Below are 19,002 nucleotides of genomic sequence, written 5' to 3'. Positions count from 1 at the left end.
AACTCTGCCATGAAGCCACTGAGAGCTCCATGCCAGTCCCAAGCCTGGATGAGGGAGGAAGGTTGGTCAGATATGTGTCGATGTGCTGACTGTCAAACAACAATGAGAATAAAATCTGATGCCAGTTAAAAGATGTTAAAAGATGCCGACTCGGACGTCACCCGGATAAACAAGGTCTGTGATATCAATCGAGCGATCGGGGTTGGGTTGATAAGTTGGCTACTGAAAGAAAATTACACCTAATACATATGCTATCCATTGGAACATGGAACATCCAAACACTGTGGGCAACTGGAAAATTAGAGCTGCTTTGAAAGGAGATGGAGAGATGCGTTGGACGGGATCAGGAGAGATATGCAATTGCAAAGTCATTTGGTCAGGAAACGAAATGAAGCATGAAGCAGGAGTTGGATTCCTTCTTAGCAAAACAGCTAGAAGAGCATTATTAGGATACAAACCGGTGAGTGCAAGAATGATGGTCGTGCGATTTGAAGCAAAATCGTTCAACATCTCAGTCATTCAGGTGTATGCACCTGCGTCAGACAGTACAGAGGAACAGATTGAACTATTCTGTAAAGACTTCACAAAGACTGTGGAGGAGATACCAAAGAAAGATATGTTGACCATCAGAGGAGATTGGAATGCGAAGGTTGGAACAGATAATGAAGGTTGGGAGAGAGTCATGGGAAGGTTTGGATATGGAGAAAAAAATGAACGAGGTGATAAACTGTTAGAGTTTGTTACAGAGCATGAGATGATGATCTGCAACACGAGATTCCAACAAAAGGACTGTAGAGAAGTGGGTGTGGCGATCGAATGACAGGAAGTCCAAGAACATGATAGATATGATTTTGATAAGAAGAAGATGGATAACATCAGTACAGCAGTGCCAAACTTTCCCCGGAGCAGATATAGATTCAGACCACAGTCTAGTGATAGCAAACATCAAGATAAAACTCAAAAGAAAATGTAAGACACAGTTTAAGAAAAAGAAGAGATGTGGCTAGGCGATGTGAGGAAGAAACAGGGAATGCATACAGAACAGTGCTCGAAGAGAAGATTAAGAATGTCACCACAGAGAAAGACCTAGATAAGAGAGTCACAGGGATAGCCATCACTATAGAAGAGGCAACTGAGCAGACTGTTCCAGAAGAAGAAAAGATAAATACAAAGTGGATCACCCAGAGGACACTGAAGCTGGTTCAAGAGAAAAGAGCATTGAAGATTAGAAGAGATGCTTCTGAGATGGCAGAACAGCAATATAGTATGAAATGCAATGAGGTAAGGAAAGCAGCCAGAAAGGATAAGGATAAATGGTTAGAGGAGCAATGTGAAGATATCGAGAGGTATTATGGCGAATATAAGACCAGGGAGGTGTATAAAACAATTAGGAATATTAATAGGAAATGGCAACCGAAGCAGATGGAGATCAAAGATGAGAACGAAGAAGTGCTCATGAACAGGGAGAAGATTGTGCAGCGATGGATGAGATATTGCACCGATCTATACAAAACACAGTTGGACCCAAGTGTCTCAGAGATTGATTGAAGAATTGAAAGAGATATCTCCCCCGAGCATCGAGAGCGAGACCAATATTTTGAAGGAGGAAGTAGAAAAAGCAGTGAAGCGACCAAAGAACAAGAAGAGCCTTGGAAATGATAAGATCACAGGAGAGATGATCAAATACGGCAGAGAACGCATGATTCAGGAAATACACCAACTACGTAATATAGCATGGAAAGAAGGGAAGGCACCTAAGGAATGGACAAGATCTGTGCTAGTGACAATACCTAAGAAAGGAAGTACATTGGAGTGCAAGAACTACAGAACAATTGCCCTAATGAGTCATCTAAGTAAGGTGCTGATGATGATACTGACTGAGAGATTAAGATCGCAGATAGAAGAACATATAGCAGACAAGCAAGCAGGGTTCAGAAAAGATAGAAGTACCATACAGCAGATATTGGCACCAAGACTGAGAGTGGAGAAAGCTCGATGAAAGAACAAAAACGTATACACTTGCTTTGTTGATTTTCAAAAGGCATTTCAGAGTATAGATCAGAAACTGACTTGGGCGGTGTTGGAGTCATATGGAGTGGATAGCAGACTGATACGGTTGTTGAAAGATATCAACGATAATGCGGAGGCAGCGGTGAGAACGTGAGGGGAGTTGGGAAGTTGGTTTAAAACAAGTAGAGGTATGAGGCAAGGAGATCCAATATTGCCAAGTATCTTCATCACACATCTGTAGAGAGCGATGGGAAAGATCAAGGAAGAGGTAGAAGGGATATGTGTGCACAGGAAAAGAATTAACAACTTGAGGTTTGCAGATGATATAGTTATCATAGACGAAGATGAGGAGAGCTAGTGTGTGAGTTAAACGAAGAAGGGAAGTGGTATGGACTGATTATGAACATTGATAAAACAAAAACAATGGTATTTGGAGATAAGGTAATAAGAAGATAGATCAGTGTTGATGGTATTGAACTAGAAAATGTAGAGAAGTTCACATATCTGGGGAGCAACATAACGTATGATCTAGACTGTAAGAAGGAAATAGTGACTAGAATAGCGAGAGCAAGACCAAGTTTGAAGGCGATGGATAAGATCTGGAAAAGCAAAGCAATTAGCTTAAGAATGAAGCTGAGTGTCTTGAAAACGTGTATTCAGCAGCATGCTGTACGGATGTGAGACATGGGTGATGAAAGATTTTGAAAGAAGAATATTGGCATTCAAAAGGAGTTGTTATAGAAAGATTCTGAGAGTAGCATGGATGCAGATCACCAATGAGGAATTACATATAAAGATACAGCCGAAAGAGAACTTGCTGCAGAAGGTTATAAAACAGAAGATACAACTATTTGGACATATTTGCAGAATGAACGATGAACAAAAAATCAAGACATAGTATTCGACATAATGGATGGTTCAAATAGGAGAGGCAGACCCCACAGAGAATGGATAGATGATGTACTAGATTGGTGCAGAGCTAGTCTACAGAAACTAAGCCACTCTGCACTGGATAGGGAAAGATGGAAGGAAATAGTGAGAGAGGCATCAGACACCAACGGGCAATAAGCCCATGGTTATTATTGATGATGATGATGATGATGATGACTGATACATAATAATCCATGTCCAGCTGCAATTTTCCATGGCTTTTAGTATATAAAAAGTTTTAGAATATCATATTATTTCCCCACAAAGGGTCTAATCTGAGTATCTACAGCTCTAGTTCAAGTCAATGGCAGCTTCAGGCACTCAGCACATTAGACTAACACCACAGCTCTTTAATTACGTGCTGTAAATGCCAGCTGAGATCTATGCTCAAACTTCATTACCAGCAATGTTTTTAACTGCTATAAAGGAATTCTGTGCCTCGCTAATAATCAATCCCACCTAAGCATACCAAATTGATTATTGCCATTAGCAGTAAAAGGAAGTAATGTGTTTGTTCTGTTACTGGATTAAACACAAGCGATTGTGAAGCACACATATAAAACACAAGAGTACAGTTAACAGAAAAATCAAATGTAAAGTGGATACAATTCACTAGCAAACTCTTTCCCTATTAAACAATTATTATCTCCCAGAACAGAGGTGTGAAATAAACTGTGCTCTAAATTTTACTTTGATGTAATTAAAGATTTATCTAATAATGTCACTTGAATCAAACCACAAGGGGCCAGGAGCTAATACATTTTGGTGTTGTTGTAAATAAATAGTAATGCTATATTTCAGTAAACCTGTTACAGGTATATACAAACAAAATACCATTTTTGTTTCCTTCCACATATGTTTGTGTATTCTTAATTGAACTTAAGCTGAAAAGGCAGCATAAAACTATATTTAAAAAGTTTATAAATTAAATGGGTTTTAGGTCCATTTGCTTTACAAAAGACTCATATCAATTTATTCATTATATGGCAAAAAATCATTAATTCAGAGTAAAGGTTGGTTGCCCAGTGATGTCATATTCAGAAAAAACTCCAATTTCAGAAATTCAGGAAATACAGAAGTAAGGTAAGAAAATAACTCAATCTTTTGGCCCCACCTGGAGTTGGCAATAATCACTGGCAACTATATACCTCTACTTCAGCTGCTTTGTGTGTGTTAAGTGAGGCTGAAGTAGAGGTGTATAGTTGCCAGTGATTATTGCCAACTCCAGATGGGGCCAAAAGATTGACTTATTTTCTTACCTTACTTCTGTATTTCCTGAATTTCTGAAATTGGAGTTTTTTCTGAATATGACATCACTGGGCAACCAACTTTTACTCTGAAAGAGTTGTGATTGTGATAAGAGAAGATGTAAGTGGGACTCCCATATGTGCTGTGAAAGGAAGGAGAGGCATATGTGCCTTAAGGTTCCACATCTGCATCATGTCACTACAGGATTGTGTGGATGGTGTAATTAGCAGACCCCTCAGGTCTACATGCCAGTAGTACGTGGGATATGAGAACAATCTCTGGATTTCATGATGAGGAGAGGAATAAAAGTATATGAGGCAATGTCATATCTCACAAGTGAGGTATTATGTCCAGGGGATAGGCTCAGCGAGTTCAGTGCAAGTGCAGGTAGCACCTGTCCATTACGGTAAACAGGAAGAGAGGGCACGTGGATATCTTATGGGCAGATTGGGGCATTGCTCAAAGAGGAAAGAGCTGAGGTCAGTGCGTCTGTACCTTCTCTCTTTATTTCCTGGTTTTCAAACATTTGATTATTGCTGAACTTTATGTTTTGGAAGGGCATGAGCCAGTTTGACAGCTATTTGTAGGTGGTAGGTTACTGTGCCTAAGTAATAATCAAAAGGCCTAGAACATAAGAATGGCCATACTGGGTCAGACCATAGGTCCATCCAGCCTAGTATCCTGTCTGCCGACAGTGGCCAGTGCCAGGTGCCCCAGAGGAGGTGAACCGAAGACAAGCGATTTGTCTCCTGCCATCTGTCTCCAGCCTTTGACTAAAGGCTAGGGGCACCATATTTTACCCTTGGCTAATAGCCATTTATGGACCTAACCTCCAAAAATTTATCAAGCTCTTTTTTAAACTCTCTTAGAGTGCTGGCCTTTACAGCCTCCTCTGGCAAGGAGTTCCACAAGTTGACTGTGCGCTGTGTGAAGAAAATTTTTCTTTTATTAGTTTTGAACCTACTACCCATTACTTTCATTTGGTGTCCTCTAGTTCTTATATTATGGGAACAAGTAAATAACTTTTCAATATTCACTTTCTCCACACCATTTATGATTTTATATATCTCTATCATATCACCCCTCAATCTCCTCTTTTCTAGACTGAAAAGGCCCAGTCTCTCTAGCCTCTCCTCATATGGGACCCTTCCCAAACCCTTAATCATTTTAGTTGCCCTTTTCTGAACTTTTTCCAATGCCAGTATATCTTTTTTGAGGTGAGGAGACCACATCTGCACACAGTACTCAAGATGTTGGCGTACCATAGTTTTATATAGGGGAAGTAAGATATTCTTCGTCTTATTCTCTATCTTTTTTTTAATAATTCCTAACATCCTATTTGCTTTACTGACTGCCGCTGCACACTGCACATGCTGCACCTAGCTTTGTAGATTTGACTCATAGCTCTCAAAGAACTTGACATCACTACCATCATTTTACAGATGGGACTAGTTCAAAATCACTTGGGAAGTCAGTGGCAGAGCTATAAATGTAATCCTTTCAGTCATTGTAAAGTGCTGGAGCCTTCCAAAGAGCTAAGCAAAGTAGTAAAACCTTTACAAAATCTTTTAACTTGCTTTCCCCAAAGGGCTGGTGGGTCCTAACCCCTCTTTTGGAGTGACTCCGAAGTACTGAACACACTGCTGACATGATCTGAGCCCTGGTTTGACTGCTGTGGGTATGGCCACACAGCCCATGGAAGCAAGTCTTCCAGGTCAGGCCAGCATGTGATAGTAAGGCTCTAAAAACAGCTGTGTAGACAGCAATATGAAGATGTGGTGATCTGGAGTGTATGGAGGAGGCTGGGCTTCAGAGTGCAAACCTCAGCTTCAAAGCACTGTCTAGACAGCTGTTTTTAGAGGGTGAGCCCCATCAGTCACTGTGGAAGTCTCATTTCAGTGGGTTGTGTAGACAGATATGCCTTGTCGATGAGAACAAAAAAGGTTGCCAAAATCTCTCAGCTTTAAGAAATCTCTCTCTCCCTCCCTCTCTCTCTTTTTGTACAGCTGCATCCCTTAGTCACACAATTCCAAATCTGGATCACTAACAGAACCCCTAGGCCACCAGGCACACCAAATTTCAAGGCAATCTGAGTAACTGTACGGATTTCAAAGCACTTAGAATTAAGCATTAAACACAAACTGCTACAATACCTTATTTAACATTCTGAGAGAAAATTTTGTTTTATTTCTTAAAAAGACACAAATTATTCCTGTACAGTTGGTTACATTTTTAGCACCAGCGCTGATCACAAGTATTATACTTTCCAAGTGTATTTACACTCCTGTGAGATCTTCTAGCACATGGGACAACATGTGGGGAAATAATTTCTGACACTGACCATATCAAGAAGCATCATGTCATGTGCCATGCTACGTTATGAAATTGGAAATCTTGGAAATTTCTGCTTGCAGAAAAATGCTGTTAACTAATCTAACTGTGCTGAAGCATTTGACACCAGGCTTCTCAAAGAAGATTTCATTTCTTGCCAGAAGTGTAAATGTTCCTTTTTAAACATTGTTTGACTTCTTGGTGTTAAGGCAGTCTGAAGCTGTTTATTTTCCTCTATAATTAGCGAGGTGTGAACTGTCTCTTGGTATTTCTGTTCTATGAATAATGACATCTGCCCTCACATTTTTGTCCTCTTCTCTGTCACTTCCTTCAACCTACACCTCCCTCGGCAGGCCTTTTTGTCTTCTTCTCTTAAGAGTCTTCATTATAGCCTAGGGTCAACAAACATGACTGGAAGAGGACACACCTTGCCTACTGCCTTTGAACAAGGCTGATTGGAGTTAAGCTCCAGAAACACATGGAGTCTATTCTAACTCTCCTCAGAGGTTGAAGAATTTTATGGTCTTTGGGGAAAAAAATTACATAAAACATTGAAAATAACAAGAAGTCTTGCGGCACCTTATAGACGAACAGATATTTTGGAGCATAAGCTTTCGTGGGCAAAGACCCGCTTCATCAGATGCATCTGATGAAGCGGGTCTTTGCGCACGAAAGCTTATGCTCCAAAATATCTGTTCGTCTATAAGGCGCCGCAAGACTTCTTGTTCTCAAAGCTAGAGGCTAACTCAGCTACCTCTCCGATACTTGTCGACATAAAACATGGTTTCCCAAACTGGGGGGCATGCCCCCCTGGGGTGGGTGTGGAGAAATTCGGGGGGGGGGGGCTCGAGGTGACCCAGCCCCCCCCACCATTTCCCTCACCTGAAGGAAGAGTCAGGCTTTGCTTCTGGCTCTCAGCCCCTGCATTTTACACTGGTGACCCGGTGCAGCTGCTATATGAAGCAGGCAGCCAGCGAAAACGCACGTGGAGCTAGTTGCCTTCTGCAAAGATGAGTGAGTGTGGGTTGGGTGGGGGAGGAGTAGGATGGGATTAGATGAGAGGCTGGGGGTGCCTGGCTTAGATGAGGGTGATGGGGTAAGAGCCAGGGGCTAGTGGTTCCTGGCTTTGTGGGATGGAAAGGGCTCAGGTGGGCAGCTCACAGGGCTTGGGAGGCTGGCAGGCTTGTGGGACTCATGGTGCTTGGGCACCTGGCCCCAGTGTCAGGGTTTGCGTGGCCTGGGCCGGCAGCTGGCCTCGGCAGTGCAGGGCTTGGGCAGCTCAGACTGGCGGATGAGTGGCTGGCCCCAGCAGCGCAGGGGGCTCAGGAAGCTTGGGCTGGCAGGAAGGTGGCTGGACCCAGCAATGTGGGTCTTGGATGGCTCGGGATGGTAGGCGGGCAGCTGGCCCTGGCTGTGTGGGGGTTGAGTGGGCAGCTCAGGCAGCTGGTGGGCAGGCAGGCAGCTGGCCTGGGCAGCTGGTGGGTGTGTGGGTGGCTGGCCCCAGCGGTGAGGGGCTCAGGAGAGCGGCTCTGGCAGCGCAGATCTCCGGCTGGTGGGTGGGCAGCTGGTCCCAGCAAGGTGGGGCGCAGGCAGCTGGTGGGCAGGCAGACAGCTGGCCCAGGAAGCTGGTGGGAGTGTGGTTGGCTGGCCCCAGTGGTGTAGGGCTCAGGCGAGTGGCTCTGGCAGCGCAGATCTCAGGCATGCAGGCGGCTGTTGCGGTCAGCTCTGGTGGCCCACAAGGGGCCAGGAAAAACTATTTGTACTTGTTAATTTTAAATAACATTTTTATAGCAGGGTTGTGTTTATTTTAAATTATGAATTAATTTTTTTTAAAAGGTGGGTTGGATGATGGTAAAGAAGAGGTGGGGGGGACATGACGGTTTCTCAAAAATCAAAAGGGGGGCATGATGCCGAAAAATTTGGGAACAATTGACCACACAACCAAGTCTCCCATAAAATAAAGCTGATTAAAATATTGAGAAAAACTGAGACAAAACCAAACAATGAGCACAATATCTTTCATCTCAGTATTTTATTACTACTCAATACTCATCATCTAGGATTTATTTTATTCTCCCTGTAAACCAAGGCAGTTTTCCCACCACTTTATCATTTCCCACCACAGTTTTCTCCAATTATATGCTCACACCACAAAGGAGCTGTGCAGCTGCATTCTCTAATCTAGGAGATGGTCCCATGAGGATAGGAACACTTTATAACAATTATTAATAACCGTCTTTCAAATGCTGAGCTACCCAGGTCAAACACATCGTTTCACAGATTGTTTTATCTGCCAGTGCCCAGTTTCCCTAGACTTCCGTTTACACTTTTTTCTCTTTCAAAAATCAGTTTTTTTTTCTTGCCATAAAACATATTTTGACAAAATCTAAATTCTCCATCACATACCTCTGGACTTTTTAAATGTTTGTGGAACGTTTCAGGTGCCATGGAGGCTCCCGAGTTAGTAGGCTTGCATTCTCCTATAAGCAGCTCCAACAGCTGCCAAGCACCCAGAGGCAAGATGGAAGTGGTCCTAGCTCCTTTCCCTTGAAGGGGTGGTGCCAAGGGTGGAAGGGGCAGGCTTAGGGCAGTCAGCCCTGTGGGCCCCCCTCATGTTCTCTCAGAGGCACACGCAGAGCAATGGCACAGCACGCCATGTTGTTTCAAAGGAGACTGAAGCTTCGGCAGCAGCAGTGACCAGAGCTCTGGGCCCCTTCCCCTTTCCCTCCACTACTGTCAGCAGGTCTACCTCCTACAAAAGTCTCTAATATATCACTGGGACACCCCTTACTTGTCTTCATAGCCATTATGATGCAATTCCTCCATTAGAGATTTTTTACCAGAGCTTTTATTCTGACATTTCAACTATATACCTCTTTCAGTGTGCAAGATTTTTGGTCTAGTTAACAAATTTAATAGTATCTACAGCTTTCAAATCTCTGTTGAAATGTCTTCCAGACAGCCTCAGAATTATTCATACTTGTTTAAGTGGGATCCATATTTTGTGGTTAGATGAAGTGATTTTTATTTTATCTTTGGAGTCAGCAACACCTTCATCGAACATTTACAGTCTGGTTTTATCAACCTTTTCCCATTTGCTCTTTCCCCAGTTTGCCAACACTCCATGGCTTTCACTCCTTCTTCAAGGTAATATTTTAATGATGACTTAAGGGAGCTTGTGAGCAACTAAAGGAAGTATGGTGAATTTAACTATCATACTGAAACAGGCATATTACCTTCAGCCAGCGCATATGCTCAGGTGTGAATCAGAAGTTTTACATTACGTGCTGTTAGAAAGCTAGGGTGTATAGTATATTTACAGGGTTTTTTACTGCTAGAAGACTAGAAGGCATTTTACCTCAACAAAAATGATTGTGGTCATCAGTCCCTACTGGAATCTTACATATATTAGAGATCTATTAGACTTACTTAGTGTTGCTCAGACCTTAACACAATTAAGTTTTTTTGTTTTTGAAAAATAAAAGGAAAATGCACATGCTTTATTTAAACAAAAAGCAGTCAAGCAGCACTTTAAAGACTAGCAAAATAGTTTATTAGGTGAGCTTTCGTGGGGCAGACCCACTTCTTCAGACCATAGCCAGACCAGAACAGACTCAATATTTAAGGTACAGAGAACCAAAAACAGTAAGCAAGGAGGACAAATCAGAAAAAGATAATGAAGGTGAGCAAATCAGGAGAGTGGAAGGGTTGGGGGGAGGTCAAGAATTAGATTAAGCCAAGTATGCAGATGAGCCCCTATAGTGACTCAGAAAGTTCCCATCCCAGTTTAAACAATGTGTTAATGTGGGAGTTAGAAGTCTGTCCAATTTTATTTTTTAAGAAATACAAAATAAAAAAAAACTTCGTAAAAATAACACTATAGTTTTGAAAAACATAATTACTTAAATAAAGCATAGTAACAGAGAGGAAGCCATGCTAGTCTATACACTATCAAAACAAAAAGCAGTCAAGTAGCACTTTAAAAACTAGAAAAATAGTTTATTGGACAGACTTCTAACTCCCTTAGACAAAGGGTTAATGGGCACAAAACAGACACCAAAACACTCCAGATCCACAAACCAGTTAGTCAACATTTTAATGGCATGGGACATTCTGTCAATGACCTAAAGGTATGTGTGTTACCGAAAAAGAACTTTCGCACCTTTTTTCAAAGAGAAACAGCGGAGCTGGCTTTTATATTCAAATTTGGCACTTTAACACGTGGTTTAAACCGGGATGGGAACTTTCTGTGTCACTATAGGGGCTCATCTGCATCCTTGGCTTAATCTAACTCTTGACCTCCCCCCGACCCCTCCACTCTCTGATTTGCTCATCTTGATTATCTTTTTCTGATTTGTAAATTTAAATTAAATTTGTCCTCCTTGCTTACTGTTTTTTGTTCTCTGTGCCTTAAATATTGAGTCTGTTCTGGTCTGGCTATGGTCTGAAGAAGTGGGTCTGTCCCACGAAAGCTCACCTAATAAACTATTTTGCTCATCTTTAAAGTGCTACTTGACTGCTTTTTGTTTTGATAATGTATAGACTAGCACGGCTTCCTCTCTGTTACTATGCTTTATTTAAGTAATTATGTTTTTCAAAACTATAGTGTTATTTTTATGAAGTTAATTTTTTATTTTGTATTTCTTAAAAAAGGGATTTTAAAATGTGTCCATTTATTTATTTATTTTGCTAAAAAAAATCTAAATGGGAATTCCACCAAGTATTTTTAACTTCATCTCTATACATTCTTATAATTAGTTATATTTTAATAAAACATGGCTAGAGTCAATTTGATTTCCATTAGCATTTTCTTCTAGTTTTCAAATCTTACACATTGATTTAGTCGTGCAAAAACAGAGTATGATTCCAAATTTCTCCATTTTATCTCTTTTTTTACGGTTTGTTGAGAAGCAATCCTTTGTCCTATTTTTCTGGCTCACCATGGTTCAGACTGTTTCAATATGCATTCAGTTGTGTCAAGTTTGAGGACTGTGGGACTAAGTCTACACTAGAAGCATCTGTCAACAGAAGTTACTATCAACAGGGAAATCTGGACAGAACCTCTGTCATCAGAGTGCACCTGCACACAACTTGCTTTGGTGACGGAGAATGGCCAGACTGCACTGCCCTCTGGTGCCAGAAAACGGAATGGCAGCTCTGCAAAGAGGGCTGCCCAGCAACCAGAAGTCCTGTCTGTCGACAGAAGTGTGTACGCTGCACGTCTGTCAACAGTACTCCGCCCACAGATTGTTATGCCTCAGTTTTTTGAGGGATGAAATACTGTCGAGGCAAATGCAGAGTTCTGTCGAGACTCTGTTGACAGAATGCTTTAAGTGCATAGATGCTCCCGGAGCCTTACAGGGGGCAGCGGCCTGCTTCTCAATGCCACTGCAGGCATCTACACCTGGCCACTGACACACTCCGAACACATGAGGCTGAGGGAGGGGAGTACCCAACCCCACATACACAGCTCTGTGGGTCCCAGGCTTGTGGCTGCCCTGTGGGGGTGCGCTGCTGAGCAGGGGTGTGGGCGACAGGTGCCTCATGCCTGTCGCCAGCTGCAATGGGAGGAATGCAGTGAGCTTGGAGGAGAGAGCTCAGTAGTGGGCTCTTTGCTCATCACCCACCCCAGGGCATTGCTGGGCACTCCTGCTGAAATTAGGTTTCCCTGTAGCAGGCATGCCTCTGCCCAGGGCTCTGGCTGTCAGGACTCCCATCAGCTGTCCTGATCTACTAGGCACCCACCCTGCTGGGAGGAGGCTGAACACTTGCCCTTGGCCAGCTGGTGACCACTTGGAAGGACAGAGAAGTTAACAGCTCATCTGTGTGTGCCAGTGACCTAATGGGTAAGGTACTGGCCCCCTAAGACAGGGATTGTGGGTTCTAGTCCCATATGGGGTAAAGGCCACTTTCATTACTATGAGTCACAAGGTAACTTTTTGTTTTCCTTGACTCAAATGTGGGGAAAGGATGGATCAGTAGTTTGAGCACCGGCCTGCTAAACCCAGGGCTGTAAGTTCAATCATTGAGGGGGCATTTAGGGATCTGGGGCAAATAGATTAAAAAAGAGATGGCACTTGGTCCTGCCAAGAGGGCAGGGGACTGGATTTGATGAGCTGCTGAGGTCACTTCCAGCTCTATGCATCACCTATCATTGGTGTGGTCATCTGGGGTGACTTGGAGGGGGTGGGATCATAGAGGCGGTCTGCTCAGACGAAGCCTCTAGGCCCCCCATAATGCCAACACCACGGGCAGTGACTGAGATGATGTGCAGCACAGAGGAGACAGCCATGGTCACTCAGCACACTTCAGTCCCCCACACTCGGCACAACTGTGTGCAAAATCACCCAAAACAGTCCCCCACTCTCTGACTAGCTTGTGCAGCGTCCACTCACCGGCAGGGAAGAGTGACCTCCTCCTCTAGCCAATGTACCTGGCCCTCAGCAAGCATGGCCTGGCTAATGGTTGCTTGAAGGAGGGAGCTGGGGCTGCTGCTACAGGGACGAGCAGGGGGCAAGCCTAGAACTGAACTCAGGTCTCCAAATACAAGGTCTAGTTTACATTGGGAGTTTTAGCCACCAGCATAGCTACTCCAATAAGCAGTGCAACTTATCCCTCACTTTACAGTCATGCTTATCTCCCTGTACCACACCTATACTATCGGTTGGCTATGGAGCAGCTACACTAGTGGTGTTCAAAAGAAATTTCAAAATCGCCACAGACCCACCCCCAGCCAGGCATGCCTCACCAACCTGGCACCTTCCCAGAGCCACACCACATAAGTAGTGGCTAGATCCGCTGCCGTGCACATGAGTGAGCTGTGGCTAGAGCCATGCAGCATGTGCAACACAGCCACTGGGTCCCAGCAGCCAGTGACTCAGAGCTGCAGGAGAAGCCACTGCCTCCATGCACTCGTCCCATCAAGTGGTGGGGTTTGTGCACAGAGTGTGAGGAAGGTGCTCCATTTTGCCACACTGTGGTTTCCCATTTGCCACATGTGGCGAACAGGAAGCATATTGGACAACGCGGAGCTATACAGTACTGATGTAGCTACACCAATGCATTAAAAGCCCCAATGTAGACAGGACTAAGAGCAGAGGTGTGACCTGTAACAAAGAAGGCAACAAAGCCAGATCCAGAAATAAAAGAATTAACCATATTTACCAAGCATGCTAGTGGCTATTTAAAGGAATGCACAATGCAGTCAGTTCAAGTTGACAGGTTAAACTACAGGACAACTTCCTCTTGTAAAATCAATAATCTTTGCTTCAGATACAGTACTTGTAGCCCTTCATAGCCGAACAGGTGTGCAGACAAATTATGATATGAAAACTCCAGAAAAAAGAGAGCGCCTTCTTGAACCAAGACATGAGAGCCCCAATTCTACTCAGTCTTCCAATTGTAGTGTACTAGTAGAGGGGCGCTGGGGGGTAGAGTTGGGAGGAGCGGCAACAAGTTTGAAGAATGCATCAAGCTTTAATTGAGTCTTACGCTGGTGCTGCTTCCTTATTACTTCCATAAATGTATAGAAGTGTGCATAATAAGGCTGCACTTCAGGGTCAGATGATGAGCCAATGTAATTAAAGATGTCATCCAGGTAATCTCTTACAACAGAGTTTTAGTTTGGTAACTATCTGTTCTTCCTCATCTCCTTCTTCACTCTCTCTTCTTCCTTTTTGGCAGCAAGAACTTCTTCAAGCAATCTCCCCTTCCGTCAACACTTGGTACCCAGGATTATCTTCATCGTCCTCTAGCCACTGCAGAACATCAGTTGCATCTTCTTCTCCAGCTTTCAGAACGGTATGATGGTAATCATTGACCTCAAAGCCCTTAAAGTCCAAATCAGGATCAATATCACATAAAAGTTTCTTCCAGCCTTTAGCCAAAGTTGGTATTTTCATTGCCTTCCATGAAGCAGCAAAGTTGGAGATTGCAGACTTCAAGTTTTAATTTCTGAGGTTCTGCAAAGTTTGTTGCCCTCTTGTATCAGTCTCTTTATCTGTCATCCTCTAACACAACCATCACCTATTTTAGGAATTTCTTGCAGTATAATTTCTTGCAAGCTATGATTCCCTGATCCATTAGCTGGATAAATGAGGTTATATTAGGTGGCAGAATCAAACACATGATTCTGCCATCACTACTGTGCACATCTTATCTATGCTTGGTTGTACAGGAGTATTATCTAAAATTAGGTTAGGCTTAACTTTTTCCAGAGTGATCTTTAGGACCTCTATCTGGTTCCTGCAAACTCAGGAGTGAAGTGGTTAAAGAACCAGTTGCTAAATATTTCCATTTTAAACCATACTTTCTTAGAGTTGTAATAAATCACTGGAAGCTCTCTCATGATATCCTTTAGGACTTGCGGTCAACGTGATTTACCAACAACAACAGGTTTCAATCGATGTAACCCACTGCACTGCCACAGAGTAATGCTGATATCCTTTCCTTATTTATCTTATGGTTGGGGGTAGAGCTTTCATGTTTACAGGCCTGCACGTTTTCTAGGAGCAACTGCCAAAGCAAAGCAGTCTCATCAGCATTGTAAATCTGAGATAAAAATCAGGCCTTCTTTTTTAATTAGTTCATTTAATTTTTTCCTAAATGACTCAATCTTCTCTGTTGGAGGACTTGAAGATTCGCCAAATGTCCTTTTGTTCACTATGCCATGGCATTTAGAGAAATGCCAAAGTCTTCCATCACTAGCTTTAACGTTTTTCATGAGATTTGCTAGCGTATCCACAGTGGAGTGAAGTTCAACACCACACGTTTACACCGCATGAGCAATGCCACACAAACCACTTATTCACAGCATCCTCAAGGTTTTCATCTAGTGCCACTTTCATATGCTAACTGTTGAACCACTCGATGAAGCATCAACTCTATATCTTAGTGAAAACTGCATAAGCTTTTCCTTGCTCTTGCAAATATTGGACACCGTTTGTTTCTTTACGCCATATTCTTCACACACCCAGGCAACTGAAACACCAGACTCCAGCTTCTGAATTAACTCAAGCTTTTGCTTAACACTCACACTTACTCTCTTTTTTCACCACTGTATACAGAGGCCAAGGTTGCTTATTTTATTCACTTTTTTATGAAAAACATGTTGCAAAAACAAGTGGGTGAGATGGCTACTCTCAGCATCTGAGTTGCATATGCAGGTCTCAGCTGCAGCAAGGAACCCCGCAGCAGTGGCAGTCTCATGCATAGGGAGGCATGAACTCTGGGGAGGCATATGTCCCAGCTGCGGTGAGGGACAACATGGCAGCAACTGTTTCGGTCATGGGGAGGGACCCCGCAGTGGCTGCTGTCCCAGCTGAGGTGAGGTACCCTGTGGCAGCAGCAGTCTGAGATGTGGTGAGGGACCCTGCAGTGATGGCCATCTCAGTCACAGCAAGGAACCCTGCGGTGACAGTTGTCTGAGCCATGGTGAGGAACCTCCACTGCAATGTTAATCTCAGCCAGGGGAGGCAACCACACGGTGGCACCTGTCTCAGCCACAGTGAGGGATCCTGTGCTGGTGGCAGTCTCAGCCACAGGGGGGGATCCCTGGCTGTGGCACCTGTCCCAGCAGTGAGGGACCCTGTGGTTGTGGCTCTCATGAGTCGCCATTTACAGTACTGTACTTTCTTTGTGGGGGTGGCTAGGGGACAAGCATTATTCCCGATGTCCGTTAAATCGGGGTCCGCTATATCAAGGGTTTACTGTTTTTGCTTTTAAGTCAAGAATGAGAGTTCATCACTTTACATGACTACTGAAGTTTATTTTTTTCTCTTAAAAATACATGTTGGAAGAAAAGCAATTTTGTTATCAAAATATAAAAATCCCTTTCTTGTCTTTCCTCCACACCAAAGTTGAGCTCTAAAATTGTGACATATTCATTTGCATTGATGTGATTTGCAATAAAAGCTGCATTATGCAGGACAGCCAGAAGCAGAACTGTTGTAAAGGATTAATCATTCCCCTACCATTATGATTCACCCTGGTACCTTTACTGTCAACCAAGCCCAAAGTAATAAAATAGCTGAAAAATGCAAACATGAATATTAGGGTTACAATACAGGCAAGGTCATTCTAACTACCGCTGTGGATTGACACAGCCAGCCTCCTCTCCACTTATTTTTAATGATCTCTCTCCCCACTTTTCCTTCCAGATTTAATTACTTTTTCTGACTAATGTGTGTTCACAGTACAAATAGTACAGAATGTCTTATTTGAAAGAAGCTGGTAATGAATCTGTGTAAGTGGGAACTGTCCATTCTGTTGCATGTGTAACACCACTGTTGCTAAATTGTATGTGATGCTGACTGTGTGTAGGCAATGATAGCCAGAGCATGGCTGCTCTAATAATTTTGGGAAACATCATTTTCTAACAGTGCTCATGAAGAATTTCCAACTGACATGGTTCTTGTAAATAGGAAAAAAAACCTCTAGAATTATTACTTGTTCTGCTGAACAAGAATACAAAATAAAAGTCAGATTCATAGAAAACAAGAATGTTGAGACTGAGTATGATTATCACAACATATCACTGTAATTGGAAAATAATCACAGAGAACCCAAAATATGGCAAAAAGGAACACTACCGCTAATGTGTGAGAGAACATATTTAATACTGGAAAAAGACAATGCATCATAAAGTCTCATTTATCCACAAATGGATTTTTCCCCCTCCTGTAAATTTGTATAGCTCTGAAATCTGAAGATGTAGCTTTTCCTGGTTTCAGTGCTTCAGTTTAAGAGACATAGGAAAACAGTACTTGTCCCCCTTCATGAACGTGCATTACAATCAAATTAATTAAATGATCACATAGCACAGTAATTCTACTCCTTGTGGGATATTTGGCTCATTGCTTGCAAATTAAGGAACATGTTCAGCAGCTTTCCCTAATCATTACCACATGGAGAATCAGTAAGAACAGAGCTAACATCTCCAGTGGAATTCTTGCTTCAGCTCATTCAAATCTGCACAACAGTTTCTAGTACAAAGCCAAATTAGCCAGATGTTTGCGTACAGTGAAGCATCCCTTAGCTGCACACTTGGCATGAAATTTACTTCTATTCAGAGGACCAGAACCACCCAAGTTCTGCTAACAGCCTATTTTCAAGGCTAAAATTAAAATTTAAGTGGCATAAATATTAATCTTCCGGACAGAAGCGACCGTCACCATATAACAAGCAGTTCTGTAGCACCTTAGAGACTAACAAGAAGTTCATTTGAAGAAGTGGGTCTTACCCATGAAGATCATGACCTAATACATTCGTTAGTCTCAAAGGTGCTGCTGCACTGCTTATTATTTGTGAAGGAACTAACATGGCTATAATAAACTCATGGAAACATCCACATGCATAGTAAGTGTGCAATTTTCAGAAGTACAAACTCAGTTAAATTTAAACCGTTTTTTTTTTCTGGAATGCACAAAGATACTTCTACACAAATTGGTCTGTTAACTACACTTTAGTTTTAGATTCTGTTTCTGCCATGACAAGACAAACAAGGAGGCAACATTACCCTGAACTGCTACCACTAAAGAGAGAAATCTTGTTGTCTAGGTGCATAATTTGATTGTTGCTTCAAGAAGCTGCAGGGTTTAGAAATAGATTGTGCTAGTGGTATACCATCATGAGAATTACAAACTGTCAGAAGATTTTTGTACTGGCAGGCAATGCCTTCAGGATTCATTTCATGGCATACCTTAAATTCATTTCTGTAATATCTTTTGGTAAAGATTTACTCGACTGAAAACCTAAAGAATGTCATAACCTACTTTGAGATTGTATGTAAGCTAATAAGCAAAACACCTCACTTAAGCTGCCAGTGACATTTCTTGCTCAGGAAACTGCTCTACATTTCACCGAGCCAAGTCTGTTATAATAGATCAGAACTCTCATTCAAAAATCAGAAAAACACCCTGCAAATGTGTAGCAGGTCAGAGTAGATGATCATGATACTGCCTTCTGGCCTGAAAGTCTTTGAGAAAAATGTCCTAAAGTTCAGTGTTCATTGGGCATTCAGAACAATTTCCTCATTGTAATGAAGTAAGTGGGAATTGCAATTATAATTTTCACGCTGATTTCATTCAATACACCTCAAAATAGCTCTTAATCTATGCAATGCAGTCACATTTAAATGAATACATTGGCACAAAAAATTCTCTGTAAAAGAGGTGACACAGAAAACAGGGATTTTGGGTAGTAAAATCATTTGCTATTATATGAAAGACATATAAGAGCCAGAGTTTCAGATCCATGCATAAAGGGCATACCGCCCAATGTATGCATACATGCAAACCACCCCATATATACAAGAAAATCAACATTTTCATTGCAGAGAAGGTAAGTATGTGAGTGTCTAACTACTTGTAAGTGCAAAACCACAGGCTTTTAGAGAGAGTACTTCCCACACCCATATTTGAAAACTCAATCCAGGTAATGAAAATAAAATTTAGATTCTTCCTTCTTTTGGTAGAGAAAACATGG

The 19,002-nt window shown here is 42.4% G+C and overlaps 1 protein-coding gene across 1 annotated transcript in view; it reads right to left on the bottom strand.

The window, feature by feature from the left end:
* THSD7A (thrombospondin type 1 domain containing 7A) overlaps nt 1-19,002 on the bottom strand; it is a 489,942-nt gene that overhangs the window by 101,580 nt on the left and 369,360 nt on the right. The gene's annotated exons all lie outside the window — the stretch shown is intronic.

The sequence above is a fragment of the Carettochelys insculpta genome, chromosome 2 (genome assembly GCF_033958435.1).
Source record: "Carettochelys insculpta isolate YL-2023 chromosome 2, ASM3395843v1, whole genome shotgun sequence".
Taxonomy (NCBI): domain Eukaryota; kingdom Metazoa; phylum Chordata; order Testudines; family Carettochelyidae; genus Carettochelys; species Carettochelys insculpta.
The sequence above is the reverse complement of the archived record's forward strand: the minus strand, read 5'-3'. Positions and strand labels throughout refer to the sequence as shown.